Raw genomic sequence first — 18,341 nt, 5'->3', positions numbered from 1 at the left:
AATACCCACCCACATTACAGCAACCAGCATTACCCCCCCTTCCCCACATTACAACAACCAGCATCACTCCCACATTACAGCAACCATCGTCACCCCCCTCATAACAGCAACCAGCATTACCCCCCCCCCACATTACAGCAACCGTTGTCACCCCCCACATTACAGCAACCGGCATCACCCCCACATTACAGCAACCAGCATCACTCCCACATTACAGCAACCATCGTCACCCCCCACATTACAGCAATACTCTCTCCTACTTATTAGCAATACTATGCCCCAAACACACTACAACATTGCCACCACTACCAGGGCCGGTGCTAGGGTCCATGGCGCCCTAGGCAAAATCGGCGCCCTCTCCCCCACCCTGCAAAAATCGTCGCCCTCCTCCCTCCTCACCCCGTCTTTTCTTACCTTGTCTCACCACCGCCGCCTCTCTGCTCCTTCTCCTCCCCTCCACTCACTGACACTAGTGAGTGGAGGGGAGGAGACGGAGCAGAGAGACGGCGGTGGTGAGCAATAGCCTCTTCCCCCCCTCCCCATGCATCTGAATGCTGTGCGGCGGCCGTGACAGGTATGGTCAGCGGTCGCCGCACAGTTTTAATATTAATTTCCAGTTCTGTGGCGCCCTCCAGAGCCCGGCGCCCTAGGCAAGTGCCTAACCTTGCCTAATGGGAGCGCCGGGCCTGACCACTATGTCACCCCATACTACAGCAATGCCACCAATTATACAGGCGCCACTGTAAGAAACCAATGTTTGCTATTTTCAAATCTCCCACAAAATAGCAACAACAGAGTACTTACACACACATATAGTTAACAGGTACCCTTTTCCCTCAATTAAATAGTAATGGCAGAATTTTCATGAATCATTCCACATGAAATAAAACTCTAATAAATATATCAGAAAAAACACAACTATTGAACGATCATTTGAACCCACACGGCCGCATTAATAGTATTTCCATCTACAGCAAAATGTCAGAGAAAAATATTTTTTTTCCTACAGTAACTGGATATGTGTCTTTTCTAGTCATTTTAAATAACACAGTATATAAATTAAGGGGGGGGGGGTAAAGGAGGTGGGTGAGAGATAATTGGATGTGATCGACCAGTTTGATTAGATAGGAAACATTTAGATTATTTACCTGGAGACGTCTACCCCCTTGACTCACAGGCAGGGCCGACAAGAGGAATTTTGGGTCCCGGTACAGCAACTTCTTTGGGCTCCCGTCATATTCAACAATGAGAGACTTGCCTTTGGCAGAAGTTCATATTATGCCACACCATAGTGCCCTCAATTCATATTTGGCCATGCAGTAGTGCCCACAAATCATATTATGGCATAGTAATGCCCCCAAATCATATTCCATACAGTAGAGCTCCCAAATAACAGTATGCCATAGTAGTGCCCCAAATCAATAGTAGTGACCAGACAAAAACTCATTCACAAATAAAAATTGGTACAGCATATCAGATACTGAGAGTGTGAGTCACAGGAGCAGCTTAATACCCCATTTACAATGCAAAGAAAAATAGATATATTGACACAATCACAGATAAAATGTATGACAAACAGCGTTTTTTCCTCTTAATTAAAAATCTCTGTACAGATAAATATGCAAGAAACATTACAGCGCAATAATGAGCAATACATAGGGCTAGATTTACTATCAGGCGTGTTTCTAAAGCCGCCGACTTTCGGCGGGTTTGCCGGCGGTTTAGCCATCGCCGGATTTACTAACGCTAAACCCGCCATCCAAACGGCCAGAAATGATGTTTTCAAACCCGCCTCTGTATAAAGCGCCGTGACGGTTTCAACAATGCTCCACATACAAACAGCCGGATTTACTATTAGGGGGTTTATAAAGGCGCCGGAAAACCGCCATTCAAAAGACCAAAATGAAAGCGCTGCTTGTGAGCGGCGAGATTGTTCAAACAGTGTGCTGTTTGAGGTATTTGGTCAATCTGAACAGAAGGGAAAGGGCCATTTCATGTGCAAAGTTTGTCCCTTTGGGATTGTATATGTTAAAAGGCCAGTGTCTTGTAATGGCAGTGTAATTTGGGTTTCTTTTTCTCTTCTGTTTTCCCACGATGCAATTTTTTTACTAAGTTCAACATTTGTTTAATATTGCAACAAATCCCTTAACAGAGTGTAAAAGCAATTTTAACTGTACTCAATAAAGAATGGGTTTCTGGCTGATGACTCCTCTGCTGCATCCTCACACATCTGCACAGCACAAATTCAGGCACAAACCCACTAGTAGAGGTGTGTTATAGCGTACATTTGTACTTTGGTAAACCAGGTTCAGCTTACTAGAATAATCTGGTGGGGTGGTTATGTATGCACCTGAAAAGGGGTCTGATATTATCCTGGCTGGCTGTTTTATACATAATCTAGCATTACATCAATTTACCCCACCGATTAGTGCAGTACACACTGAAGCAGAAGGGGTCTGTGTCACATCTGGTGATGTGCAGAGCACAGAGGGCGGAAGGCAGATTAGAGTCCGTCTCATTACAAACTACTACACAATAGGAAAAACATTTATTTCTCTAAAATGTGTTTGATGTGAGTGCAATGTTTGTGACAGTCAGAGGGCAATGTGTAAATGATTTGAGTGCCTAGTTTTTTAAAACATCACTATACTCTTGTTTAATTAGCAGAAAATAAACACTGACACCATAGAAATTTAACTGCATTTATTGCAGTACAACACAATAAATAATAAAGGATAATGCTTATACAAAGTAAAAAAAGCATTAGGCAATAGTCATGTGTTAGCGCTAGCGACGCCTTTTTGCTTGCATATCGCTATGTTTTGCCCCACTCTGTCCTCTCCCTGGCCCACCCCTGGTGCGAGCACCTCTCCTTGGAGGAGTACTCTGTGCCGATCTGCTTGGCGTACTAGCGGTACTTGTGGTGGCCGAGGAAAAGGGTGAAGGCAAGCGGGCAATGAGTTCTTGCTGCAGTTGGCCTGCCAGCCGGGTCAGGTTCGCATTCCCCTCGCGAACGGAGGAATTTAATGCCTCCACAGCCCCAGTCATTTGGGCCATCTGCAGATTGGATTGCTCCCAGGCATTAGCCAGACGATTGATTGCAGCAGGAATTTGGCTATTTGTGCGGTGTATCCGCCTCAACTGGGCCGCAATTTGGGAAATGTTGTGAGTTTGGCTCTCCATGAAGACTGATTGCTGCTGCTGGAAAGCACCAATAGACTGCGCCATTTCACGGGCTGGGTCCATACTCTGAGGTGCCGGCTGCTGGTGTGCTGGGGCTTCAGCAGGGCCAGGTGCAACATCCTGGAAACCAGACACAGGGGCATCCACTGTTTCCAGGGTGATTATGGTTTGCTCATCTGGCTCAGGGGACATTTGGAGGGACTCCACCTGAGGTGCCTGGTATGAAGAGGGCCCTGTGTATGAAAATGACGGTAAGTATATAGGATATAATATGTTTGTATATTGCATTCTGAACACTTGATAGGAAAGAATAATCTTTACAAACTACAGATTGTTTCACAATTTTTGCATTAATGATTTATTGTCCTATGCTACCTGCTTAAGGATGCACATATTATCCTTTTAATACCCAGTATCATATGAACTATGTATGGTTGAGGGGGCTAAAAAAGCATAGTATTTGTAACCTACAAATATTGTGATTTATTACGCAATATCTGGCTAGACCGTGCCTTGGGGTACACAAATCCTATTTCAGTCCTCCCTCTGTGTAGTACATGCTGGGTATTTTGACTTAACTGCGTGTGTAAAAAAGTGAAGACGTTGCCTATAGCAACCAATCAGATTTGAGCTCTCTTTTTGTAGAATGCAATAAATAAAGTAAAGGTATATTCAGATTGGTTGCTCTAGCCAACATCTCAGTTTAGTAAATGTAGCCCTAAGGTCGCATAGCACACCATATTTTAATAAAAAAAATTTTGCCAGCAACATTTCCACAGAAAAACAATTAACTCCATTATTTAGCACAAAAACATAAATCACACACCTGCTTGCTCTTCTGTGGGCGAATCTCTGACTGAAGTTGGAGGTGTAGCTGTAGGAATGGGACTCAACTGTGGTCCAGGTGAATCTGGATGTATTAGAAAAAGCATACAATGTATTTGCAGCAAAAAGCCTTTTACAAATAATAAATCTTTGGAAGACATGTGTTTGCACATTAAAAAACAGTTATAAACAAAATTATTGCCCTTTACATACTGATTGAGTAAAAAAGACACTTTTACAATAAAAAAACATTTTCAATATTGTTAGCTTAAAAAGGACAAATCACTCACCAACTCCTTGGGCAAACGAGGGCGAATCTGTGTCTTGCACATTAATTCCCTCCACTATTTCACGGGGCATTATCTGCCGCAGCTCCTCCTCATAGCTGGTATATTCAACGCGAAGAGGGGGGCCACCACCCGTGCGTCTTGTGGACCTCCTTTCCTGGGCCATTTTTTCCTTCAACCTCCTCTTAATGTCCGAAAATCTCTTGCGGCAGTGCGCCACTGTCCTCTTTAGTGGGCCCACCGCGTTAACAGCGTCGCACACTCTCCCCCACAATTGGTGGCGCCGCCTTAGCGGAGTCCGGGCTGCCAGGTTCCCCAAGATCACCTCGTAGCAGGGAATGATATTGTGCACCAACACACAATTCTCATCATGTGAGAAGCGCACATTCCTCCCTGTCTTGGTCTTCCTGCTCTGTCCTGTCTCCTCAACCTCTCCCTCTCCCTCCTCTGACCCCTCAACCTCCATCTCCCTCTCCTCAGCCTCTGCTCCCCTCCTATCTCTGGACATTTTTACCCAGAAGACAGAAAAACACAAAACACTGAAGGACTTACAAACACAAAGAACAAACTACACTACCTACAGACACACTCTCCACACAGTCACACACAAGTAACACAGACAGAGGACAAGTCAAATACAAAAAATACAAGACAGAAAATAAATGAGAAAATAAATGTACAAAACAGGAAAAAACCACAGGACTACTCACACTTCAATCAGATATCGCTCCACCAATCCACCAAACACCAACTCTCAGCAAACCACTATCCTCCAAACTCCTCTCACAAAACTCCTCTAAACCCTATCAGAGAAAAAAGTGTCAGGCCAGTGGTTTATATAGGGCTTGTGATGTCAAATCTCCTGAGTTTGAAAATAGCCAATAGTAACAGGCCAGGAGACAGGTGTAATTTTCAAAAAAACCGCCTTTACACAAAAGCGCCGTCATTTAAAGCAAAAGCGCCATGTTCTATTCAAAGCCGCCGGCGGCTTTGAGCATTACATCCCGCCGTTACATCGCCGGCGGCTTCAAATTGAAGCTGAAATGCGCCCATTAGTAAATCCGGCTGTTTGCAATGCAAACACGCCGGAAAACCGCCGCGATGCATGGCGGTTTGAAGCCGCCATGCATCACGCCTGATAGTAAATCTAGCCCATAGTGTTTTAAACATCATTGGATACACAGTAGTGCTCGCAGTTCAAGAAAGGATGGTGAAAAACACATTGGACACGAGAAAATATATGAACTTACCCGATTATGGCATCCTGTGTTCTGTTCTTCCGCTGGGCGAGGAGGGATCAGCAGCTGTCAGCTCACACAGCCAGTCGGGAGCAGGGGTCGAGGGCAGTGGTCGAAGTGGAAATTTATAAGTGGGGGTATAGAAAATATACCTGAATGGAGTATGAAGGCTTGATTTTTTTTTATTTTTTTTTTAACACTTGTCCCCTCTGTGTATTCCCATTCTTCATTACTACTTGTGTTTTATGATGGCTGCATCCCTGACATTCCCATTCTTAAGATGTCTCTCCCTTTACACTTTCTTTTAGCTATGCCCCTGCACCATCTTATCCTTTGTCCCTCTCACCCCTCTTCCTGCACCCCCTTCCCCCTGGCTCTCACCCCTCTTCCTGCACCACCTTTTCCCCCTGGCTCTGTCACCCCTCTTCCTGCAGCCCTTTCCCCCTGGCTGTCACCCCTCATCCAGCACCCCCTTTTCCCCCTGGCTCTGTCACCCCTCATCCAGCACCCACTTTTCCCCCTGGCTCTGTCACCCCTCATCCAGCACCCTCTTTTCCCCCTGGCTCTGTCACCCCTCTTCCAGCCCCCTTTTTCCCCCTGGCTCTGTCACCCCTCTTCCTGCACCCCCTTCCCCCTGGCTCTCACCCCTCTTCCTGCACCACCTTTTCCCCCTGGCTCTCACCCCTCTTCCAGCACCCCTTTTCCCCCTGGCTCTGTCCCCCCTCATCCAGCACCTCCTTTTCCCCCTGGGTCTGTCACCTCTCTTCCAGCACCCCCTTTTTCCCCTGGCTCTCACCCCTCTTCCAGCACCCCTTTTCCCCCTGGCTCTGTCACCCCTCTTCCAGCCCCCTTTTTCCCCCTGGCTCTGTCACCTCTCTTCCAGCACCCCCTTTTTCCCCTGGCTCTCACCCCTCTTCCAGCACCCCTTTTCCCCCTGGCTCTCACCCCTCTTCCAGCACCCCTTTTCCCCCTGGCTCTGTCCCCCCTCATCCAGCACCTCCTTTTCCCCCTGGCTCTGTCACCTCTCTTCCAGCACCCCCTTTTCCCCCTGGCTCTCACCCCTCTTCCAGCACCCCTTTTCCCCCTGGCTCTGTCACCCCACTTCCAGCACCCCTTTTACCCCTGGCTCTGTCACCCCACTTCCAGCACTCCTTTTCCCCCTGGCTCTGTCACCCCTCATCCAGCACCCCCTTTTCCCCCTGGCTCTGCCACCTCTCTTCCAGCACCCTCTTTTCCCCCTGGCTCTCACCCCTCTTACAGCACCCCTTTTCCCCCTGGCTCTGTCACCTCTCTTCCAGCACCCCCTTTTTCCCCTGGCTCTCACCCCTCTTCCAGCACCCCTTTTCCCCCTGGCTCTGTCACCCCACTTCCAGCACCCCTTTTCCCCCTGGCTCTGTCACCCCACTTCCAGCACCCCTTTTCCACCTGGCTCTGTCACCCCTCATCCAGCACCCCCTTTTCCCCCTGGCTCTGTCACCCCTCATCCAGCACCCCTTTTCCCCCTGGCTCTGTCACCCCACTTCTAGCACCCTCTTTTCCCCTGGCTCTGTCACCCCTCTTCCAGCACCCCTTTTCCCCCTGGCTCTCACCCCTCTTCCAGCACCCCCTTTTCCCCCTGGCTCTGTCACCCCTCTTCCGGCCCCCCTTTTACCCCCTGGCTCTCTGTCCTCTTCCAGAACCCCTTTTCCCCCTGGCTCTCTGTCCTCTTCCTGCACTCATTCCACCCTGGCTCTCTCACACTCCTGACAACTCCCCACACTTGCAAAAATCGCGGCACCCCCCCCTCCGCGGCTCTCTGTCCTCTTCCTGCACTCATTCCATCCTGGCTCTCTGTCCTCTTCCTGCACTCATTCCACCCTGGCTCTCTCACACTCCTGACAACTCCCCCCCTTGCAAAAATCGCGGCACCCCCCGCGGCTCTCTGTCCTCTTCCTGCACTCATTCCACCCTGGCTCTCTCACACTCCTGACAACTCCACCCCCCTTGCAAAAATCGCGGCACCCCCCGCGCAATCCCCTCCCTCATTCAGAAAAAATAAAAATCTGCAAACTGTGTCCACATTACAGGGCACAGTGCAGAGTGATCCAGCGCAACGGAGGTGGCTGGTTCCTGGGGAGGAGCCAGCCATCCGAAAGCCAGGTGAAGTGTCGGCCGGCCCATTTAGCCACCGGCCCTTCTGGCATTTGCCAGAAGTGCCAGATGGCCAGTCCGGCCCTGGTAAGAACACAGAGACTAGAACTTATTAAGTATAATTTAATATGGAAAATACATCCACAATGCTTAAGATAAAAAGATAATAAAAGACAGACAAATATAGTGCAATTGTTTCTTATAAAATAAATGGGATGAAAGTACAGAGCATTACTTACAAATAATAATACGTATGCCTGGGGCAGGCAGGAAAGATGGACAGTCCTTCAATTAGATTGATTCCCCAAGAAGCTGACCATTTGTCCCTCCAGACACAGGTTTTTAAGCAAACTCAAATGGGACGGCATTCACAGGGGCAGCATGAATGCTAATGTGGGGGGCGGAAATGTCCCCTGGGTGTTACCTCAGGTTTGGTCAAACTAAGTTTTGACCTGTTGGTAATTCTTCACAGATATATCTCAGAGAAATAACACCCCCCTCAATAAACCGGTCATAATCCCCCACACGTTTATATACCAAACATAATGGAATTACAACAATATCCAATCTCATCCTGAAATACATGTGCCTATGGCTGTTCCCTGTGTAGTTGGTATCTGTTTAAACCCCTGGGTGGTTTTTGCCCCTTAGTACAGAGCGGCATCCAGATTTCCCAAAATATGAACTATGACAATATTTTCCTTTGAAGGTCATATTTCTATATACCTGTATAGGCTTTCACATACTGCCTACCAGGATCTCCAGCTGTGATTAGCACCACAAAGTCTATTCAAGTTTCTAAAGCGAACATCCTGGAAGCTGCTAAAAGTGGCAGGCTTATCTCCTCACACTGGGATGTAAAAAGCCATCAAACACAATTACATCAGATTCTGTGTCTTTAACTGTTACACTAACTTATCAATGGATTCATTTGATACAACCTATTTACACTGCAGTTATGAATTATCCCTTAGAAATTACTGCAAGCTCTCTATGTTCACGACACACGGGTTAGCTTGTATATATATATATATTTATATATATATATATATATATATATATATATATTTTGTGTGTGTGTGTGTGTGGAGATTATATATATATATATATATATATATATATATATACATACAAGTTAACCCGTGCATGATACTCATGCATTGTAGTCAAATCAAGCTACTTAAGGTGTTAAAAAGGTTCTTGTCATGCATTTGGGGCTAGGCCAGGCCTCCTCAGGGGAAGAGCGTTACTTCCCGATGCAAGCGCCCTTTTTTTAACGTGGTTTTGTCCACATGTCACCACCTCATCATTTTTCTCCATCACCTCATCCTTCATCTTTATCCCAACATCCTTCATCTTTATCGCCACATCTATCCAGATGTCTATCCAGACACAGGGATCTCTCTCAGCGGTCCTGAGTATCACACTCCTCTCGCTCTGTCACCCCCGGCAACCACCAACCACTCCCCACTGTCACCCCCGGCAACCACCAACCACTCCCAACTGTCACTTCTCCTTCAAGAAATATATATATATTTTTTTTAAATCTTTATAAACACTTTTAACAATTAACAAATTAAATTAACAAATTAAAAACATCTTAGTATACCAAATTTCAGCCCTTTCTGAGTTTTTTTTCCCCCCACACACTAAGAATTTAGTAGGTCAGTGTATAACTCCGCCCAGCAGGTGGCGCTGCAGCAAATTTCAGCTCTTTCTGAGTTTTTTTCCCACACACACTAAGAATTTAGTAGGTCAGTGCAGCTTGGGTTTTTTTTTCACACACAGACACATGCCACTAGGCTTTTATATAGTAGATATATATATATAGCTCCACACACACACACACACACACACACACAATATATATATATATATATATATATATATATATATATATATATATATATATATATATATATATATATATTTATTGTGTGTGGGGGGTCATGTTCATATTGTGTGCGTGTGGGCGCAGTATTTTATTATAATATGTGAGGGAAGAGGGGATCTTAATATAGTGTGGGAGGTAGGCTATTTAATGGTGGAGTGTAGGTGGGGGCTAATATTTTAAGGTGATGTGAAGGAACCTTTAATTTCACGCTGGTGTGGTTTAGGGTTATCAATTGAATATGTGGCCGATTTGGGAGAGGAGATCTATTTATTTAATGTGAATATGAGTTATTTATTGCTGGAGATGGTTGTGGAAATGGATATATTTATTAAACTTTAATGCTATTTAATTTATTGCTGGGACTGTTTGGAGGGAGCGAAATATGTTTTGCGTAAATGGTTATATTGTTAATTTAATGTTGGGGCTGGTTGGAGGCACATATGTATACTTATTAAATGTGAATATTATTATTTTGGGGACTGGAGAGAGGCCTGATTATAAAACGTGAGTGCTATTGTTTTAACACCGGGGCTGGTTGGAGTTATCTAAATCTCATGTACCCCATTTTTTTCAAAATAGAGCATCCAATATTCCAGGATCAAGACAAGAAAGAACGGAGCTAAAGAAACCAGCTGCTACAAGTGGTGAAAGTGACCAAGACAGGTAGGAGAGAGCAGGACAATCTGCCAACTGTCCTGAATCTGGTGGGGCAATCTTGAATTTGGGTGAGTGTCTCACTTAGTCAGAATTTGGTCCGACTGCAAGGACAGTTGGGAGGTATGTCCCGCTTCACCACGTACTGCTTGTGAAGGCAGAGCTGTGTGCATCTAACAGTAGTGCACACAGTATTGCCTGTGTATTTGTCTAAAATGACAACCATGTTACATAATAGGGCCCCCTGACCCTTATCCAACTCTGGTTAGGGACAGGACACAGCCTGCAGAGCAAGCCGAGGAGCTCTAAGTATCACAAGATTTGGTAATCTTGAGAGACAAAGAGCTTCCCTGCTCACTCTACAGGAAGTTCCCACCCTGATGAATGTCGGCAGCACCAGAAGCATAGATAAGTACAGTGGGCTGGGGATGGCGTGATGTAGCTGGGAGGGCGTGATAAATGTAATGTTTTATTATAATGTATGTATCAATGCCCCATGTTGGCCACACCCACAACACAATGTGGCCACGCCCACAGATGGGCCTGTGTACTTTAAATGCCAGGGCTGATTTTTACTCCCAGTCCGGCCCTGGTCTTAAGCTGGGTACACGCTACAGGTTTTTCATCCAATTATCGTGGTGATCACACGATAAATGACCATTTGGTAAGATATCACATTAGTGTGTACGCTCCATTTTATTGTACCAAAGCACATCGTATTGTTTGATTTGGTTTTATAGATTTCCTAAAAATCACAATCACTGATGGAACTATGTTGGGCAAATTTGGAAGTGTGTATGCACTCACGACCAGCAGTGTAGGCAGATCTCTATAGAGTGGGCAGAGTCACGATCTTTTCAGTAGATGGTTATGACAGATGAAGAGAAAAATCTAAAGGTAAATGGCGTAGGTTTGTACACATAAATCTGCATGCTCACTGGGACTTCAAGTCGAGGGTAAAATCATTACAAAAATTACATCTGCAGTAATTAGCTTTACCACTAGCAACCATCCCCATCATTGTCTCATCAGCTTTGTGAGCATGTCCTCACATTGCTCGCTGTCTCAACTGACCATCTCGTTTCCTTTGACCAGAAGTAGGACAGCAAGGACCATGGCAAATGCTCTGTAAAACATTTTTTCTAGAGCTATGTGACTATAGTGGCAGAAAGAACAGGAACAGTGGTAGCAATGTTAAAAAGTGAAGGAGGTTTATTGTTTATTCTTTTTATTCATTTGTGTTGGTACATTGTCCTGCATACTAACTTAGTGCACTTCACAACAATCTCCAAGGCTTCAAATTAGTCCCATTCTGTGGAACTTAGACCTTAAAAGTCCACCTACGTTACTGATGCCATTCACAGATATATGTAAAAGTTTAAGAACTTTTTCAGAACTGGAACTCTATTTGAATGTAAGAGGGCTGCTCTACAATATAAAAAAAGATTTAAATTGTCTAACTCTTTCTTGAGAACCTCATTGTGTGAGCAGTGTGAGAATGAGTGTTAATAATTGAGATCTAAGGGGCATATTCAATTAGCTTTCGGATTCGCGGTAACGCGCTTTACCGCGGAAAGTGCACGTTCTTGCGGGTATTACGGTACCGCATTAACGCGGATTTTCGTTCATAACCCTATGGGCTGCGAACGAAAATCCACGCTATTGCGGTACCGTGTATTACGTTTCGCGGCTGTTCCGGCGCGTTACCGCGAATCCGAAAGCTAATTGAATATGCCCCTAAAAGTCAGAAATAAAATCAAGCTCTTGTAGTGGCCCCATGAGTGTACAATGGATGTTAGACAGTACTCCCAGTCTGGTGTAGGTGACGTGGTGCAGTGATCCCATGAGAAGTGGATGGAGTGAAGGTCCTCACGTAGCATGTTATGGGGGTCTCTTCTCTATATCATTTGGTTTTGTTATAAGATGAACTGTAGGGGATGGTCCTTGTAGAAATAGATTTTTTTATCCTATCCACAAGGATGGACAATATTGGGTGCTTCTGTGGATTCCCAATAAAAAAAATCAAATTAATGTATAATTTATTCTGGCAAATCCAGCAGAGCAAAATATATATATAAAAAAAACAGTACTACCACCATCAAAAGTAGCCACAAATCAATAGACTTGGTAATGATAAAGGGATTGTTGTGTATCAATCCCTAAATAACTTGCAAAAGAACCCACTATTATAAAAAGCACAAAACTCCATACTTGCCAACTCTCCCTGAATGTCAGGGAGACTCCCTGAAATAGGGGTGATCTCCCTCACTCCTTGAAGAGTCTGGCATTCACCCTGATACTGAGCCACTACAAGACGTGGTTGGCTTCGCCATCTGTGACACAGTTCAGAAATTGTGTCCTATGTCTATGTATTGATGCCTATGGAGGTGGCCATTTTCATGGAGACCAAGATTTAATCAAAGACTGACAGGTAAGACAACATGACTTCAGTAATGGAGACAGAAATGTAAAAGACACTTTAGTCTCTAGAGATTCATTAGCTGCTTTTCTTTAACGCATAGTTACATTCCGGGAGACTTCCGCATTTCTGGGAGACCTCCCGGGTTCCTGGGAGAGCAGGGCAACCTCCCGGTTCTCACTCTCGCAATAGATAAGTGGCGGGGTGGGGCTTAATTACGCAAATATTGTGTCATCTTAGCCCCAGCCCCACACACTGACCTCCCCCAGGATCTCTCTGAAGCCAACGAGGAAAAGTTGGAAAGTATGCAAAACTCTCATACCAAGTATTTATACCACATATCCAACTCATACCATATAAAACACTTTATTAAAACATAGTTAATATAACAAATTATGCCACTTGTTTAATATATATATATATATATATATATATATATATATATATATATACATATATATATATACTCACGCACAGAAGTCTTTGATCCCAATTGCAGAATCGGATTACTCAAGCCCAGTTTTTAAATTAAATGCAATTTTATTGGTCTTTTTAGCTTCATTTTTATTCATTATATATATATATATATATATATATATATATATATATATATATATATATATTATTTTTTTTTTTTTTTAAAAAACCCAAGTGGCATAATTTGTTTTATTAGCTATGTTTTAATAAAGTGTTATATATGGTATCTGTTGGATTTGTGGTGGTATAAATACTTGGTATGAGTGTTTTGCACTCTTTATAATTGTTGGTCCTTGTAGACCAGTGGTCAGGGAATAGGGGTAAATTGCCCCAAATGGGATAAAAATGAAATTCCTGGGGGTAATGCTGCCGATTCACATGCTGTCAGTTGGATTGTAGACCCCTTTAGATGTGAAATTGCTGTTATACCAGAAGAGCCTCAAGGGTTGGCAGAGGCACTTCTTTGATGCAATAATGAAGCACGTATTGCATTTGAAAACAAAGCAGATCTGTCATATTTTTGGATGTTCAAAATTGCACATGAGGAGACAGTCAAAAAGTTGCTGCCTTTTGCAACAACCTACCTGTGCGAACAAGGATTTTCTACTCTAACGAACATAAAAACAAAGCAGAGAAATTGATTGGACGCTGAAGACTGTATCCAAATTGCTCTGACATCAAAATGCCGCAACATTGATGCTCTCATATCAAAATGAAGCAACATCATTTCTCCAAAACCTGAAGTTTTGAAGTTGAAGCTGTCAAAGAAATTTTTAATAGATTCAATAAATTTTGAATTCCAATAATTAATAATATATGATTTCCTTCCTTTCAAATTTTGAATTACAATAATTAATAAAATATGATTTCCTTCCTTTCAAATCAAGGGAGTAACGTCGGTGTATCTAAATATATTTTGGGGTAAAAGGTAAAAAAAGTTCCCTGACCCCTGTTGTAGACACTTTCTTGTGATGTTTTCTGTTTCCACAATGAACATTTCCAGCTGGACCCACAAAAGTAAAAGCAGAAGCAGATTTTCCTGGGGAAGTTCCAATGACCAGAATGTGGGTCTTTTTGTCATGCAAAAGGTGGACATTAAGGTGCATTAATTTCCACAAAAGGAAATGCACTTTACATCTGTATATTTTAAAGTTCATAAATCACATTTTTCTGTGTTTAACAACACTAAGGTAACAGCCTGGTCAACATAGGAACAACTACACTGGTTAAGCTTTAAAGAGGTGTTATTTTTATATTCAATCAGCTATGAGCCTAAGGTTCAATCACCCCTTAGTCTGGCGTGTAAACACCACACGCCTAGATTGAAAACTGTTATCCTACCACTGGAGTGAATGAATATGTTTTCATACAACTCCCTATTTTTTGCTATATGTAGTGCAATGGGTTAAACACTTCCTCGTAGATGTAATCCATTTTATTAACACTGTTTATAAGAAAGGGAAGTCTGGGGCCTGTAAGCCGCTCTGCGGGATTGTGGTGTAACAAGGTAATGTGCTGCTGAGAGTTTGTTTTGATCTTTGGATGATATCAAGTAGTTAGCTAAATGAAGTAGTGCTTCCCACTGATTTTGGATCAGAGATGAGAATGAAGAGAACTGAATAAATTGCAACTAAAATTGTATGAATCATGGGGCTTACTAAACGTTAAAATCCTCATTATTATACTTTAAATACAGTTTTGTCAGCTAAAATGCACGAAAGAGTTTTATTACAAGTTTCTCCGACATTTAAGTGTTTGTGTAAAAACTTGAGGTATTTAGGCACCCTTGAGTATTATAGCCAGAAGACACTGCTGCTATTAGTGTCTATGAAAAATGCTTAGGCTTTACACTATTAGGGTCTATTTCCAATATGACAGAAACAACTAAAGCTGGGTACACACTACAGAATTTTCCACCAACTTTTTATGCCGATCGATTTTACATGCGATCGATGGTCCGATCGCTCGGTCCATGGACTGCATACACACTAGCCTTGTTTTAGAAGATAAAGGGAAGAGCGGACTTCCCTTTAGCGACTTTTTACAGCCATGTTGTCATGAGCAATGATTGCAATTTCGTACATATCGGTCGGAAGTTTATACACACTACACAACGGAAACGAGATTGGAACGAAAATATTAAACGGTACGACCAACCAAATGAGGCGACAATCGTCCATTTGGGCAGACTTTCGACCATTGTGTCATTACACACACTGACCCGACTTTTGAACGAGCGGTCGTATGTCGGCTGTTTGAGCCGATATTGGACGAAAACCGTGTAGTGTGTACCTAACTTAAGCTATAGGTACCTTAAAATATGTTGAGTGTGGTATACACTAAAAGCTGATAAGAGAGGACCCATAAGCTGGGAGCTTCTGTCTACCCATATTACATTCAGCCATTTTTATGACCTGACCCAGCTTATCTGTGCAAACATTATGACGTAAGCCTTCTGCTTGTATGCTCCAAGGCCAGAATTGATTGTTCTCCCGGTTATGATGTTGGAAGCTGATACAGCACCAGCAACAAAGAAGATACAACATCTCGACCATGTTTTCATAGGCATGAAATTAGCAATTTCTGCTGAAATGAAACACGAAGTTACTGAACTTGCTGGAGAAATCTCACTATGTGGAAGAACAGATAACTGGCAGGGGACTAGGAAAGGAAATATTTTCATGGGGAGGCAAAAGGCCAAGGATTGCTATAGGGCTTTGAGCCCCTTTTTCTCACATTTGGTATCTAGTTTTATGACACTTATAACAGTGACTGTAGATATACAAACACTCTCAATCCTATGTTAATATTTGTCAGTGTTTCAGGAGTTGGCCAATCCCAGTTTCATTGTTTATTTTACTATAAAAATGTATACATTATTAAATAAATGTTATTATTTATTTTAACTAGCAATTAGTACAATAACTGTTGGAAAGATAGATACATTCAATTATTTATCTTGAAAATGTCTATTTTTCATAGTGATCTGATTTTATTCAGATTTTGTTGACAGCCTAATCTCATTTGATTGGAAGTATTTTTAAATCTATAGTCGCTGCCTCACTGGTTATGGTATGTACTATAGCCTTAAATTACTATGTCTCATGTTTGTTGCAGGACGCACCACACAAACTTCAGGGTAAAAGTAAAGTGAATAGTTGTCCATTATCAATACAGGTTATTTATTAAATGTTTATGAACACTTAGGGCTAGATTTACTAAGCTGCGGATTTGAAAAAGTGGGGATGTTGCCTATAGCAACCAATCAGATTCTACCTATACTTTTTGTAGAAGGTACTAAATAAATGAAAGCTAGAATCTGATTGGTTGCTATAGGCAACATACCCACTTTTTCAAACCCGCAGCTTAGTAAATCTAGCCCTTAGAGTCTTTTAAATAAACAAATCAATCAATCTTTATTAAATCTATACTAAGGTAATCTATATTAAAAAAAACATTTGGTAGTTGTACTAGGACAGTCTATAATTTAAAAAAGTTTCACAGGTTTAGAACAGATACCATGCATATTTTAGCTTGGTAGAATTCCTTGTGAGAGACAGTTACTCATGCATGTGATAGTGTGCAATCAGGGACTTATCTCTTTTTCTTTCCATAGGGTAACTTCCGTTGTAATATTTAACTACATTTTATAAAAAAAATGTTTTCAAGCTTTGGTCACTAATAAAATGTATATGGCACTGGTATTTAATGGTCCACTAAACTGAAAATGGATACTGATTTAAACAGAAATAGTTACTTATTACTAGAGATGGGCGGGTCCGGTTCTCCGAGAACCGAACCCACCCGAACTTTGGGTATCCGAGTACCGAGCTGAGCCTCCACAGCAATCCATCGCCATTTGACAGAGGGAGAGAGCAGGGTGTAGTCATAGGCTAATTAGAGCAGGGACAGAGAATACAATATTGTTCTTGCAATTGCTCTAACCAAAATCGCTAGTGCAGAGAGGAGGATAGAGGTTTATTATTTTTTCTTCATATTTGGCACTCCCCAGCGCTTTTGGGGTGTCCCCCATAATTGTGCATAAATATTTTTGGCTGTCAAAAGTCATATCTGTCAGCAGTATCTACTAAATAATTTTTAGCACTCCTCAGTGCTTTTGGGGTGTCCTCCCTAATTGTGCATTAATATTTCTGGCTGTCAAAAGTCATATCTGTCAGCAGTATCTACTAAATAATTTTTAGCACTCCTCAGTGCTTTTGGGGTGTCCTCCCTAATTGTGCATTAATATTTCTGGCTGTCAAAAGTCATATCTGTCAGCAGTATCTACGAAATAATTTTTAGCACTCCTCAGTGCTTTTGGGGTGTCCTCCCTAATTGTGCATTAATATTTCTGGCTGTCAAAAGTCATATCTGTCAGCAGTATCTACTAAATAATTTTTAGCACTCCCCAGTGGTTTGCGCTCAGAATGGATTCAAAGCAGTCCACATATGATCTGAATGAGCAACCAGGTTCTGTCACCAGTCCTGATGTTAGTGTTCCCAGTACGTCATCTGGCCAAGGCGATGTCAAACAACAGAGTGTTTTCAAATTAGTGCAAAATACAAAAACCAAAAAAAAATTTACTGTATTGAAGCGAAAAAGAAGTGTAACTGAGCAAAAGTTAAGTGACGATAAAAAAAAAATTGCAAGCATGCCATTCTACACACGCAGTGGCAAAGAGAGAATGAGGCCTTCACCTTTGGCTATTAGTGGCAGATCCCAAAAAGTTACCCAGCCTACAATTGGTGCACAACTACTGTTACGCGTCAAAGCCGAGCTGCAAGATAACAGTGAGGCATTACAGGAGAATATTTGCTCTGATTCACAAATGACAACAATCCCTGTGGAGAGTCCATCCAACAGTGGGATGTCCAATCGTGAGCATTCTGCTGATGTGTGCCTTAATAGCCCGAGTGTAGCCGGTGATACCCAAATTGAGGATGCCACTTTGGAATTAGAAGAGGATGAGGGGGAGATTTGTGTAGGCGACGAGGGCGCTAATGATGATGTTGATGATTATGATGCAGACAGATACCAAATTGCCTTTCTCAATTTCTATTTATATTCTAGATTATATAACGGCTGAATAGTTTTCTATTTTACTCCTAGTGGAGAGAGGATCTGATGCAGACAGATACCAAACTGCCTTTGTCCATTTCAATTTATATTGTACAGTATATAACGGCTGGATTTTTTTGTATTTTATACAAGTGGAGGGGGGCCTAGAGAGACA

The sequence above is a fragment of the Mixophyes fleayi genome, chromosome 1 (assembly GCF_038048845.1).
Source record: "Mixophyes fleayi isolate aMixFle1 chromosome 1, aMixFle1.hap1, whole genome shotgun sequence".
NCBI classification, from domain to species: Eukaryota; Metazoa; Chordata; class Amphibia; order Anura; family Limnodynastidae; genus Mixophyes; species Mixophyes fleayi.
Note: the sequence above shows the minus strand (reverse complement) of the source record.